General features: G+C 34.2%; 1 non-coding gene across 1 annotated transcript; it reads left to right on the forward strand.

The window, feature by feature from the left end:
- The first annotated feature begins 12821 nt into the window (after positions 1-12821).
- Positions 12822-12928, forward strand: LOC141424383 (U6 spliceosomal RNA). Its single transcript, XR_012449321.1, has one exon. It is a non-coding gene; the product is annotated as a U6 spliceosomal RNA (small nuclear RNA).
- Positions 12929-15540: the final 2612 nt, after the last annotated feature.

Genomic DNA, 15540 nt, shown 5'->3' on the forward strand with positions numbered 1-15540 from the left:
ACATGAAGTTATCTCTGAATCTCTTTGAGATGCTTCATTTAGTTTTAAGGTAAAGTGAATGCTTGAAGTACAGAAATTGTAGAATATAAATATCTAATACAGCACATGTGACATCACTTATTACTCTTTCATTGTTTTCTTTTATTCTTTCTATTGTCGTATATTTAACAAATGATTTAAACTCTGTACTCCTTATTTACATTTCACGTATTTCCTTCTTTGTTATAATGCATACATAATTTAAAATAGGTAGGTAATTTGCAAATTTTCATGCTAGACCTCAAATTAAGCAATGTAGATATATGTTACAGGCCCAAGGTGAAATTTGTAAGCATACCTGCATCTAGGCCAGATACAAAAATATGCTTTGAAAGTAGAGCAATACAGTAATTTATTTATACATACACCATTTTGCCTAAAAAAATGACTAGCTCCTCTTGTAAGGTTAGTAATGGATATCATTCTGGAAGATGTGACTGAACTTGACAGTGGCTGGCACGAAAATGGTAAGAGTTGACATCACTTGCATAGGGCACAGTAGTGGACCTATACTCTGCATCAACAGAGTATAGGTCCACTACTATAGGCATTAACATGTCTAAGTTTTAGTGTCTGCCTTTGTAACTTTACATCATGATTGGTTAAACAGCCAAAGGAAGCCATGCATTCAAGACAGCAATGGATGATGACTACAATTTCAGATACTACATTTTGAATCAGGTAATAATCCTTAAAGTCCATATGCAAGAAGTCAAATATTTATACCTTGAATTTTTAAGCTAAAATTTCCTTCTGTGCAAATTTTGGGGCTGCTATTTGTTTTTTCACCTAAACATCTGAACTTAGATTTTCATTTTAAGGGCAATGAGTATTTGAAGATGAGGAGTACCAAAGATATGGATGTAGAAATGTAATTGATTAGGATTACTTTCTTTAAGCAGCAGATTTATAATTTAAAACCCATTTCCTGAAAGGCAACACTAACTGAATCCATGCAGGGGAAGTGATATTTCAGTGAGTAGATTAGAAAAATTTTTAAAACAGCTTTGGTTTCAGATAAATTTTCATGTATGTTAATATAGTTGTATTACAGTATAATTAATAAAGAATAAAGTAATTTGAAACATCTTTAATAAAAGTAAAAGACACAAAGAATTCAGATCCTCTAATGTAATAAACTTAATTCAAATTAAACAGTTTCTAGTAGTTTCAATTACATTATAGCTTTTTCCTCCATTTTCTCTACAATTGCACATTTTTACATTTAAATTAAATTAAAACATCCATCTAAAGTTTTATTTCCTCTTAGTGTTAATTAATATTCCTTTGTGCACTCTAGACTATTTTCTGGCAGAAAAAATTCTTATAATCTCCTGATAATTCTATAGCCTCTAACTTTTCCTAATAAGTTTTCTACTTTGTAAGTATAAAAACAAGTTTATGGTGTATATTCTAAATCATATACACTTATAAAAGCACAAGGAAATTCTTTGGAAAAAAATCTTGACTAATATGAAGTAGAAAAAGTCCTAAATACAAGGGCTATTTTTTATTTAGCTGCTTCTTTAACCTCTCAAAATTTTACTTTGATATGTCAAATTTTTCACCAAAAAAGTTGCTAAATATACAAATGTCAGGATTACATTCATTCTAGTGAGTGACAATTTGTGAAAATATTAAAAATCTTATTGAAAAGTCCTCTCCTCTTATAAGTTATTATCTTAGTATATGAGAGGAATGTAGGTATGAAGAATCAATTAAGATTTGAAAGATAGATTTCCAAATAATTAACTTTATATCTCAAATCACTTAATGCAGTATGGAAGTTTATTATCAAGAAGGTCCTTTTAATGCATACTTTATTATAAGAATAGTAGCAATGATAATTTTTATTTATTGAGTCAAAAACAGCACCAAGACAGCTACAGTTATTATCATTTCTAGGTGATAAGATTCAGACTAAATTGATTAAATAATTAGTAAAAAGTGCACCACACCCTTTATTTTGCATACCATAGGGCAATATTGTATTTTCAGAGAAAACATACTATGTATCTATCTGATAAAACAGTGAATTATCATATTGTAGATGATCAAAAATGTAGACTAGGGCTAGGAATATGGCTTTATAGCAGAGCATGAGATTAGCATGTCAGAATCCCTGGGTTCAATCTCCACCCCACAAAAAATGTAGTATAAAATGAATTATAGAAAATATATGAAAAACATGGGCCAAGTAGCCTGGGATGTAGCTCAGTGGTGGAGCATTTGCCTAGCATGTGCAAGGCCCTGGGTTTGATACTAGCACCAAAAAAGAAAAGACAAAAAAATGGGCAAAGTACTGCTAAATTAGAATGAAACAAAGACTATACAGAGAAGCATACTGCAAATTGTTGAAATTATTAGTGCAGTTTCCCACATATCTCCAACATTTTCCTTCTGGACAAGTGTTGGATTTGTACTTCATTACAACCTTTGAAGGTGGATGCATTCTGGGACTTGAATGTGTCCCTCTACAGGTGTTGCAGGATAAACTCCAATGCAAAAATGTTGAGAGGTGAGACCTCAAAGAAATGCTTATAATATCATTCTTATGGTAATGAGTTGTCATTGTGAAAGTAGAATTGCTAAAATTTAAATTTGTCCCTCTCTGCCTTTCTTTGTCTCCCTGTGTTATTCTGTCCCTCTCCTTCTTCCCTTTTTATATGATGCCTTCTGCTATCTGATGCCTCAGCTTGAACCCTCACCAGAATTTCCAGCCTATACCACTGTAACAAATAAAGCTGTAATTTATTCATTGCCCATTCTCAACATTTGTGTTACAGTATCTTTAAAAAGGTTAAAGGATTGAACATAAAGAAATCGAGATGATAGTTTTAAATCTTTTATTAAGTTTTAAAATGTAAGAATAGAGGATTCAAGATGGTGGTTAGAGTAGGGAATCAGAAATCCTAAGCTTTGTGACAAGAGAAACCATCCTGAGATGCTGGAGCTACACTTGGGTAATTCTGATTGCTTCTAGCCAAAATAATAACACACCAACCATTAGGTGCACATAAAACTCAATGACTGACCCTTAAATCAGCTTTTAATTGCACCCAATAGCTGAAACTCCCATGTGGCACAGCTAGCAAGGCATGTTCCACCTTGGTAAAAATGTCCCCTGGCCATTTATTTTTTTTCACCCAACAATCAGAACACGGAGCACTAATCAGAACTCTACAACATCCTGGACCTTTAACCTGTGCAAAACCTTCCTATGCAGCACCAAACTGAGAAAAATGATGCCATTTCCCCCTCCAGCTGTTTTAAAGCTGCTTAAATCTGTACAACAACAGGTGGGCATTGCAAGTGATTCTCCTACTCGTCCTCTGGGGAACATAACCCAGCACAGCCTCTGGGCAGACTGAACCCCTCCCCAACAAAATTGAAAAGCATAAACAGTGAACTGAAATCTGACACTGACAGCAGAGGTGGGGTTGGACTCTTGAAACTGCACCAGAGAACAGTAGTGGGGCAAGAAGCTGAACTCTCAGTGAAGAAACACAAAAAAAGCAGCAAAGATGGACAGCAGGGGTGGAGCAACAAGCCAAACTCCCAAAGTGGGGAAGGTGGTGGATTCCAGACCTGGTCTTATGGGACAGGGGGCCGCATTCAAAACTGAATTGCACCATGTTGCTGAGGGAAGAGTTGACAAAACACAGTTGCAGTTGTAGGGCAATGTAGCTGCCACCTGGTGAAAACAGTATTATTAACTTCACTATCACTATTTTTTTCATCCCTATTCTCACTGGCTTCACTTTCCCTCCTTTTCCTATTCTACAATCCATTGTTCTCCAGCCCAACTACTCTTTCTGCCATTTCTCATCCACTCTCTCACTGTCTTCACATCCCCTTACACTCTTTCCACAACCTGTAACCACACTGTCCCTCACTCCTACATACACACACCACTCACTGACTATGCTACTGTACCAACTGTACACCACCCCAGCCCCCTGAAATCCCTAACACAAGCACCCTCCACTGCAGCAACAGAAATATACAAAATATGCACAAGGGCCACAAAAACCAGCAGGTTGCATAACTTATCCCCATACCCCCTTTTCCAGCACCCCTCCATGGTTATTGCTACCTTTACCAAATCCACAAGGTTCTAAATGTAACCTAATAGCCATGATTGCCCCAACTCCCACAGTTAATTGATATTATCAACATGGGCTTTTCTACATAATGTGTGAACAGCTGGTCTGGCACTGAACATGTGAATTTGTTACTTCTAAATTATACCTCCAGGGCTGGAACAGAAAGAGCACATTAACCTAGCAAAAAACCAAGTCAATCACAACACAAAAATTAAATTAAGGAGAAGAAAATAGGCAACTAAAACATCCAAGTAGCCCATGAAGAACATAGTTGCACATCACCGAATTGAATGATGGGAAGAAGAAGAAAGGATGAGAATCACTCTCCTCAAAAAAACCCAAAAAAACAAAAAAACAATCCATACAGATTCTGTGGGTAATGAAGAAAATGGACACCCAGTTCCTGTCACCAAGAAAACAATGATAAATGTTACTAAGGATATAAATGGCACCCACAAAAAACCCTCAAAAACGAAATCTTGGAATAAATCACTGAGAAATTCATGGAGAAGACAATAGACATGGTTAACCAGAATGTAGAAGTGATGCATGGATGACACGTGCAGGAATTTCAGGTGCTCAGGGTTTTTGAGCCTGCTCTGATAATGAAAGCAAAGACAGACTCTAACAGCAGAGGTTCAGAAAGATTTTATTTTTAGAGAATTTAGTTGGAGAAAAGAGAAGAGAAAGACTGCATATTGGGAAATGCAGGGGGACCTGGGTGATACTGTGGGCCAGGGTGGGCAGTGGGTTTTATATCTATCCTATTTTTGCATTGCCTGAGTGTGCAGATGCCTTTCAGATGCAAACAGGTGTTTTCTAGGGAGGAGAAATGTCTCCTTGACCACTTATCACCTTTTGGGACCTCCTGCAGCCCCTCCTTCAGTCCTTCAGAAAAAGCACTCAAGAATTTCAAGACACCAAAAATAAACAACATGAGAAAACACAGAAACAAATAAATGAACACAGAGAGGACATCTACAAACACCAAAGTGAAACAAAGGACAGTATAAAAAAAGATATATATGAATTAAAGGTGACAAGATATATATGAATTATATACAACTATTTGGAAAACATCAGAAAAAAGAATCAAACAGAAATCCTGGGAATAAAAAATCCCTTTAGTCAAACAAAAAACACAGTGGAAGTCCCCTCCAGCAGACAAGTGAAAGACAGTGCTTGAAGATAAAATACAATTTAAAGAAAAAACAGAAGAACTCTTTGTCAAACAACTGAAGAGCTGTGAAAGTAATATGCAAGAACTAAGCAACTCCATTAAAGACCAAACTTGAGAATCATGGACATCGAAGAAGAAGTACAAGCCAAAGGGATAAAATAATAACAGGGAATTTCTCAAATTTTGAGAAAGTTTTGCCAATTCAGGTACAGGAAGCCTCCAGGATACCAAACAGACTTGACTAAAATAGAACCTCTACACAGGATATTATTATTAAAAAAACAAGCACAGGGAACAGACAAAGAACATTGAAGACTGTAAGAGGGAAAAAAATCAAATAAGGTATAAAGGCAAACTCATCAAAAAGTAAATTTCCCAATGGAAACCTTAAATGCAAAAAGGGCATGGACTGAACTGTTTAAGGTACTGAATGAAAATACTTTCAGCCCTCAGATACTCTACCTAGCAAAACTATTAGTCAAAATAGATGGAACAATAAAAGTCTTCCATGATAAACAGAAACTAAAACAATATATGACCACCAAGCCACCACTACAAAAGATTCTCCAAGGAATTCTGCACACAGAAGATGAAAGGAAACAAATCCATGAGAGGACAGGCAGTACCAAACCACAGGAGAAGAAAAGACAAGGAATCAGAGAGTAGCATTAATTTGTCTGCACATAATCAAATCCTTAAAGAACAAAAATAACAAAATGGCAGGAATCATCACACACTTATCAATATTAACACTGACTGTTAAAGGACTCAGCTCCCCCATTGAAAGTCACTGTTTAGCAAACTGGATTAAAAGGAACAACTGATAATCTGTTGTTTGGAGGAGATCCACCTTATTGACAGAAATAAACACCGGCTTAGGGGTAAATGCTGGAAGAAAATTTACTAAACCAATTGCCCTTGAAAACAGGCAGAAGTAGAATACTTATATCAGACAAAGTAGACTTAAAATGTACATTGGTCAAATGAGACAAAGAAGAATACTTCATAATAATAAAAGGAGTAATACAACAAAAATATCAACCTATATGCACAAAATATCTGCACCCAATTTCATCAAACATTACATTGAAGGACTTAAAAGCATATATAGACTCAAATGTAGTAGTAGTGGGAGACCTTTAATACCCCTTTAATACCAATAGATAAGTCATTTAAACAAAAAATCAACAAAGAAATCCTGTAAATAAATGACACCTTAGATCAAATGGATCTAACTGATGTTTAAAGAATCTTTCATCTTAGAACAGCAAAATATACATTGTTCTCAGCAGCCTGTGAAAGTTTTTCCAAAATAGATCATATCTTAGGGCACAAAGCAAGCCTTAGCAAATATAAGAAAATAGAAATAACCCACTGCATTCTATTTAATCACAATGCAATAAAACTAGAACTCAAAAACAAAACAACAGCAGAAAATACACAAATAATTGGAGGCTGAGTAAAAGATTGCTCAATGATTAGTAGATCATAGAAGATATAAGAGAGGAAATCAAAAGTTTCCTGGAACTTAATGAAAATGAAAACACCACTTACCATAAGCTATGGGACACAGCAAAGGCAGTTCAAAGAGGAAAGTTTATAGCCATGAGTGCATATATTAAAAGGACAGAAAGATCTCAAATCAATGACCTAACCCTACATCTGAAACTCCAAGTAAAACAAGAACAAGCAAAACCCAAAACAAGCAGAAGGAGAGAAATAAGAAAAATAAAGGCTGAAATTAATGAAATAGAGACAAAAAAAAAAAAGACAAAGATCACCAAAACAAAAAGAGGCTTCTTTTCAAAACTAAACAAGCTTGACGAGCCCCAGGCAAATCTGACTAAAATGTGGAAGGAAAAGATCCAAATTAGTAAAATCAGAAATGAAAAAGGAGAGGTGACAACAAACACCAAGGGAATCATCACACACTTTGAGAACCTATACTCCAACAAGTTGGAAAATATTGAAGAAATGAACAAATATCTAGATACTTATTACCATCCAAAACTGAACGAAAAGTAAATGAACCACATAAATAGATCATTAACACTCAATGAAATTGAAGCAACACTAAAGAAACTCCCAAAAAATAAAATCCAGGACCTGACAGATTCTCTGCTGAATTCTACCAGGTATTTACAGAAGAACTTATACCAACACTTGTTGAAATTTTCTACAACCTCCAAAGGGAAGGAATGTTGCCTAACTCATTTTCTGAAGTCTGTATTACACTGATTCCAAAACCAAACAAAGACACGTCCAAAATTGAGAACTACAGGCCACTCTCCTTAATGTACATTGATACAAAAGTCCTCAATAAAATAATGGATAACTGAATCCAACAGTATATTAGAAAGATCATTCACCATGATCAACTTGGCTTCATCCCAGGGATGCAGTGATCATTCAACATATGCAAATCAATAAATTTTACACAGCACATTAATAAAAGCAAAGACAAAAACCACTTGATCATCTCAATAAACACAGGAAAAGCCTTTGATAAGATCCAATACCATTCTATAATAAAAGCTGTAAGTAACTAGGATTAGAAGGATTGTTCCTCAACATTATAAAGGCTATATATGGTAAATTTATAGTCAACATTGTACTTAATGGGAAAAACTGAAAACCATTTCCCCTAAAGTCAGGAATGAGACAAGGATGTTCACTCTCCCCACTATTATTCAACATTGTCCTACAATTCCTACCCAGAGCAATAAGGGAAGAAGAAAAAATAAAAAGAATACAAATAGATAAAGAAATAATCAAAGTATCCCTATTTGCAGAAGACATGATCCTATACCTCAAAGATCCAAAAAATTCCTAGACACCATAAACAGTTTCAGAAATATAGCAGGACACAAAATCAACTTAAAATAATCAGTAGCCTTTCTATAAACCAACAATGAACAAATTGAAAAACAATATAGAAAAATACATCCATTTACAGTATCCTCAAGAGCAATCAAATACCCAGGTATGAACTTAACAAATGGTATAAATGACCTCTTCAAGGAGAAATATAAACCACTGAAAAAACAGATTGAAGAAGACTACAGAAGGTGGAAAGATCTCCCATGGTCATGGATTGGCAGAATCAACATCGTAAAAAATGGCTATACTACCAAAAGCAGTCTACATGTTCAATGCAGTTCCCATCCAAATCCCAATGACATTCATCACCAAGATTGAAAATTTACCCTGAAGTTCCTTTAGAAGCACAGAAGATTGTGAACAGCCGAGGCAATACTGAGCAAAAAGAGCAACGCTGGAGGTATCAAAATACCATACTTCAAACTATACTACAGAGCCAAATCAATAAAAACAGTTTGCTTCTGGCACAAAAACAGATATGAAGATTAGTGGAACAGAATAGAGGACCCTGAATCGTTGCTCCTACACATACCTTATTTTTGACCAAAGTGCCAGAAACATACATGGAGAAAAGACAGCCTCTTCAACAAATTTTTTCTGGGAAATGTGGTTATCTGCCTACACAAAACTGAAACTAGATCCACACCTGTCACCCTGAACTCGTATCAACTCAAAGTGGATTAGGATCTTAATATCAGATCCAAAACCTTGTAGTTAGTACAGGAAAGAGCTGGGAATACTCTGGATAAAATAGGTATGGGAAAGTACTTCCTCAGTAGAAATCAAGCAATCCAGCATCTAAGAGAATGTATAGACAAATGGGACTTCATGAAATTAAGCAGCTTCTCACAACAAAAGAAATGGTCTCTAAATTGAAGAAACCACCAAAAAAGTGAGAGAAAATTTTTGCTAGCTATACATCAACAAGGAACTGATAACCAGAATTTACAGGGAGCTCAGAAAACTAAATTCCCATAAAATCAATGAACCAACAAAGTGGTTGAATAATGAAAGGGAGGGAAACCTAAAGCTTGAATGTCGTTGATGTTGTCACTGTAGAGGAGTGAACATAGTAATCTTAAACTGGCCAAGGCCACTATAGGAAGGGGACTTGGAGGTAGTGAAGAGGTGTGGTGGAGATGAACCAATGTGAGTTGTAACAAACATGTGCATGGAAGCAATGCTAGGAATTTCTCTGTATAACTATGCTTATCTCAAACTAGCAAAAATGCTATGTCTTTCTTATTATCTCTTGAACAAAATTGGAGAACGAGAGAGCAAAACAGGTTCTCCCTAGAAACAGGGTTGTGGGGAAGGTGGCCCAAACAATGTACACACATGTGAGTAAATGTAAAAATGATAAAAATTTAAAAATATAAGAATAAATATATATTTACCTAATGTTGATAAAAGTAGAGAAAAAGTTGAAAGGAACTTCATAGACTTAAATTTCATCATCATTTTTACTCTCTGAAAATAATAAAATGCTAACTAAAGGTAAATTGTTTTACTTTATTTCCATTTAATAATTTAGCCACTTACATAAAATTCTTTTAATATGCTACTAGAGTGTACTTGCATAACTCAGTGCTATATATTTAATATTTCCTATATGTATTTATAATTGTTTTTGTACTGCTTAAAGTGTTTGACTGGCCTGTTGAAATAAAAAAGGGAAATATTAAATAATTTTTAGTAAAGATAAACTCACAGATTGATCAACCAAAAAAATCATTCATAATCACAGTAAGAAAGAATTGCTATTTATCAAACAGCAGTGTATTTCACCATATCATTTCATTATAATAATGAACACATGTTTAACCTTGGTACTGCTGATTGAATTTAAATGAAACACATCTGTGAATAAAACTAATATTAATTTTCAAGCAAATATAAGCTATTTTCCAGATGATAGTTTCATGGGGGACAAAAAATTAAAAATTACAAATATATCTGTATGTCAATTCTTCTACTGTTGGTAGTTGATGCTTTACATAGTAAGAAAAGTTTTTTTTTAAATAAATTACTATACAGTAACTATGAAACAAAATTAGGTGATTTATGATTCTTTTAATAGAAGTTCCAAGGAGGGATTTAGAAATAAATATGGGATGTTCAACATATGAAGAAATAATTTACAAAGCTATCTCTGAATTGAGTAAACTTTTTTTTTTTTTTTTTTTTTCATTTTTCTTTTATTATTCATATGTGCATACAAGGCTTGGTTCATTTCTCCCCCCTGCCCCCACCCCCTCCCTTACCACCCACTCCACCCCCTCCCGCTCCCCCCCTCAATACCCAGCAGAAACTATTTTGCCCTTATCTCTAATTTTGTTGTAGAGAGAGTATAAGCAATAATAGGAAGGAACAAGGGGTTTTGCTGGTTGAGATAAGGATAGCTATACAGGGCATTGACTCACATTGATTTCCTGTGTGTGGGTGTTACCTTCTAGGTTAATTCTTTTTGATCTAACCTTTTCTCTAGTTCCTGGTCCCCTTTTCCTATTGGCCTCAGTTGCTTTAAGGTATCTGCTTTAGTTTCTCTGCATTGAAGGCAACAAATGCTAGCTAGTTTTTTAGGTGTCTTACCTATCCTCACCCCTCCCTTGTGTGCTCTCGCTTTTATCATGTGCTCATAGTCCAATCCCCTTGTTGTGTTTGCCCTTGATCTAATGTCCACATATGAGGGAGAACATACGATTTTTGGTCTTTTGAGCCAGGCTAACCTCACAACCTAACAAAAGATGTGAAAGACCTCTACAAGGAAAACTATACACTTCTGAAGAAAGAGATTGAGGAAGACTATAGAAAGTGGAGAGATCTCCCATGCTCATGGATTGGTAGAATCAACATAGTAAAAATGTCGATACTCCCCAAAGTAATCTACATGTTTAATGCAATTCCCATCAAAATTCCAATGACATTCATTAAAGAGATTGAAAAATCTACTGTGAAATTTATATGGAAACACAAGAGGCCACGAATAGCCAAGGCAATACTCAGTCAAAAGAACAATGCAGGAGGTATCACAATACCTGACTTCAAACTATATTACAAAGCAATAACAATAAAAACAGCATGGTACTGGCACAAAAACAGACATGAAGACCAGTGGAACAGAATAGAGGATCCAGATATGAAGCCACACAACTATGAGCAACTTATCTTTGACAAAGGAGCTAAAAATATACGATGGAGAAATAGCAGCCTCTTCAACAAAAACTGCTGGGAAAACTGGTTAGCAGTCTGCAAAAAACTGAAACTAGATCCATGTATATCACCCTATACCAAGATTAACTCAAAATGGATCAAGGATCTTAATATCAGACCCCAAACTCTTAAATTGAGTAAACATTTGAGTCTAAAAATTATAAAGATTTACTGAGATAAAGTAAGCCTGATTTAAAAAAAAAAGCTATTCACCTCTATATATCCTTGTAAAAATTATGAATTCTAGGAATTAAAAAGAAAGGAAATCTCTTAAGATTATTTTTGTCATACAAATTACTTGGAGAGAAAAGATTCAAATACATTAAAGTTCTCGTAGTTCTGACACCTGGAGCTAGAAGAATATATGAAAAGACTCCTGTACCTAAAATTCATATACCAAGTTAAAATAGTATTTTCACATATATTTCACATTCTCAATTTGGAAGAGTATTTTAAATAAATTTTCAAAGATTCAAAACCTATATCAACATGTATCTCACGTACAGAAAATACTTAACTGAGAGCTCTGAACAGGATAGCAGTGTAATAAGAAAAGAAGAAACATCAATACAGGTATATAATCAAGAGGAACTTGAATGGTGAATAATATCCTCAAAATGCAGGAGTACGTCTTTGTGTTTGTACGTGTGTGTGCGTGTGTTGATGTTTGTTTGAGATAGGGGTTATAGGATTTAAATTAAGATATAAACCTGAAATTTTAATACCAATGCAAATAAAATCCTTTATTAATTTGAATTATTGTACACCATGCAAAATTATAATTCAAACCTGAATATATTAATTATCTTAGTAAAACCTAGCAATTGATGGAGTTTGATAGAAGTAAAATAGTTTTTGAGGGGGTTCTATTTTTTTATGTTTTTTATTAGTTGATAATAGTTGTACAGGGGGATTTACTGTGACAGTTCCATCTATGTATGTAATGTACCTCAGTTTCCATTCCACTGTTTTGCCTCTCCCTACTCCCCCTGCTTCAAATGACTTCAACAGGTTTCCATGTTCCATATTTATACTTATATACTTATATAGAAAACACATCATCTATATTCATCCTTCTTTATTCTCCCTCCTCCCTCTAGAATCCTTCCCTTAATATGACCTGTTCTACGTTCCTATCCTGAATTGTTTGGAACTGTCTGCTGATTATTCAGTTTAGTTTTGCCTTGGAATTTACTTGTAAATATATTATACTTTTATCAGTCTAACTTATTCTTCCTTACCCTTGCTCTGTACCTTATATTGTTCAGCAGTTTTTAGTGTGTTTCACTGTGTCTTATTCTGAAACAGATGCCACATGTATCAATATTATTCACTCTCTTTGTTCTCTTCTTCTCTCCTCCAACAGTCTCCTCTAACAGTCCCACTCTTAGAAATGCATTTTGGTGCTCGCTTCGGCAGCACATATACTAAAATTGGAACGATACAGAAAAGATTAGCATGGCCCCTGCGCAAGGATGACAGGCAAATTCGTGAAGCGTTCCATATTTTTAAAAAATGTATTTTGTATATGTATGCACATAAGATAATGCTTGTATCTGTATCTATCTTCCACACATGAGAAAAAACATGTGACCTTTGTCTTTCTGAACCTGACTTATTTCATTTAACATGATGTTCTCCAGTTCCATCCAAAGAAGTAAAATACTATAAATATGACATAGTGTGAGAAATCCAGTGAAATAAAAGTATCTTAACACCAACGGGAAATGAGAGGTGGTGAGAAAAGTGGGTAGTAGGATGAATACAGTGGAAATACTGTGTACACATGTATGTAAATGCAAAATAAAGCCTGTTGAAAGTGTTCCAGAAATCGGAGGAGGGAGAATGAAGGAGTGGTGGAGGGGGTGAATTCAAATATTATTTATTTGACATATTCTAAGAACATTTATAAATATAAATGCCACATATACCCCCACCCAGCATAACAATAAAGGAAAAAAATGTGAAAAATGAAATATTGTCATGACAAGGTATAAAAAAATTGAGGAACACTGTGCTTATTGGGATCTGACAAACATTATTAAAACTTTTTCTCAACAGTTTGGATCTCCGCATTGGAAGACTAGCACCCTGTGGAATCAGCTGTCAGCTATGAGTACAAAGTTGACAGAGTACTGTTAATTTTGGAGTAGGGGGCTGAATTGTAATATGAAAGCTGTGTGTCCTATACGACACATTAAGCAGTATGAAATTTGGTGGATCAAGCACAAGTTATTGCAAGAGCTCTATGGTGTGACCTGCCAACTCTCTGCACTCTTTTTGATTTTTACAACTGTATTGAATATTGAATAAGAAAAAGTGGCTGAGCTATGACTGAACATCTTAATGAATCTTCAAAAATTCAGCACACCTGTTTTACCTGTGCACAGTCAAGAAACTACTTTAGCAGCATCCTCAGAATCACTCTTGATTCTTTCAGCATGGTTCTCATAGAAAATAACTATATTCTGTCTTCTTCCATGTGGTGTTTTTACCTTTATTTGAGTTTCATGTAAGTAGAATCAAATGATGTACATATTTTTTTACTTTACCTATTTAATATTCCTTTTGTGAGAGTTACAAATATCATTACCTAAACTTTCAATTTTTTACATGTTGATGCATTTTATTTCATAATATGAACACAACTGTCAATCCAGTCTGATTTGAAGAATAATTCAGAATTGTTTATTTGCAGCTGTTATGAATGGCATCACCCATGCTGAATACATGCATTATAGTATCATGTATACATTGTCAAGAGAATTACACAATTATGATGATTCTTCATTTACCAAAGTAGTAAAAGATAAACTAAAAGTTAAAATAAGAGCAAAACTAATGTTTGTATAATAATAAAGCATTATAAGTAAAATATTAGCAAAGGAGGTAAAATTTCAAGCACTAAAATCAAATTTAAGTATATATTTTTAAAATTATATCTTATAACAGTTTCAATTATTTAAGCATACAGATTTCATACTAATAATTATACAGATTTTAGTACTACAAGGAGATAATTTTAAGTTATAGTATATCATCATTATTATCTCATTTTGCAAATTCTGTAATAAAATACTATCTTGTCACGTAGTCAACTTTAAAATGCAAAACTTTTGTCTACTCCAATCCCATTTTGTCTCTTTTTAGATCATATACCTCATAAAAATACCTGGGTAAGAACCCTTATGGAACTTTTGTAAGATGGAGGATAACAATCCTGACTACATCTGTAAAATGTTATATTGTTTCATTTTGTTTCTAGAATACAAATTCCTGGTTCATAATTAGGTTATGCTAATGTACAGTAAAATATAAGGATTTCTATTAAAGTCAGATAGAAACAAAGATCCAAATTTGAGCTATAGAATACTGTAGTCACAGGGAAGAAGAGGAGTGAGAAGCAGTACAAATGGGAAGTAGCTCTTATTAAGAAAAGAGTAAAGGAGGAGATTTGGTTTAAAACTGAAATTAAGAAACAGATTGGGAATTGACTTCTGAATTCTGCAGAGGGAGGTTATAATTTTGAAAAGTTGGATTAATAGTGTGCTGGGACAAAATCCTAATTACAGAACTTTAATTAATAGATTTTGAGAAAGTAGGACAATCAGTACAGATGGCTACTGAGGAGTTTTGTTATAATAGAAAGTAAAGAAGAGGGATCAAGGGCAAGCATTATTGTAATTGCAACCTCTTCTTGGTGATTGAGGAAATGAATGATTTAGGAGGGTAGTAAATATAATGCTACCAGAGCAAAACTGGATGACATATAAAATCCATCCTATAAAGGAGCACACACTCTTCACCTATTTTAATAGGAAAGAAACAAAGTAGGTAAGCTCAAGTGTGATTTGAGGGAAAGATTTCATGGTGAGAGATGAAAAGTTTCATCTTGATTCCCTATGTTTATTTTCTCCAACAAATAAATAGTGAAGTAATATTTATAAAAGTAGGAGGAAAATGACTTTTATGTGTAAAGTCATGAGAAATTGTAAAATAGTTAACTCATAACAGGAAAACAAGTTATTACATACGGTCATAAATTCAAACTGCGATGATCCTTAACACTTGTGTTTCCCCTCAGCAAAAACAGCAACTGTGTCTGAAAAGGTAAAATTAAAA

This window comes from Castor canadensis, chromosome 6, assembly GCF_047511655.1.
Source record: "Castor canadensis chromosome 6, mCasCan1.hap1v2, whole genome shotgun sequence".
Classification (NCBI taxonomy): domain Eukaryota; kingdom Metazoa; phylum Chordata; class Mammalia; order Rodentia; family Castoridae; genus Castor; species Castor canadensis.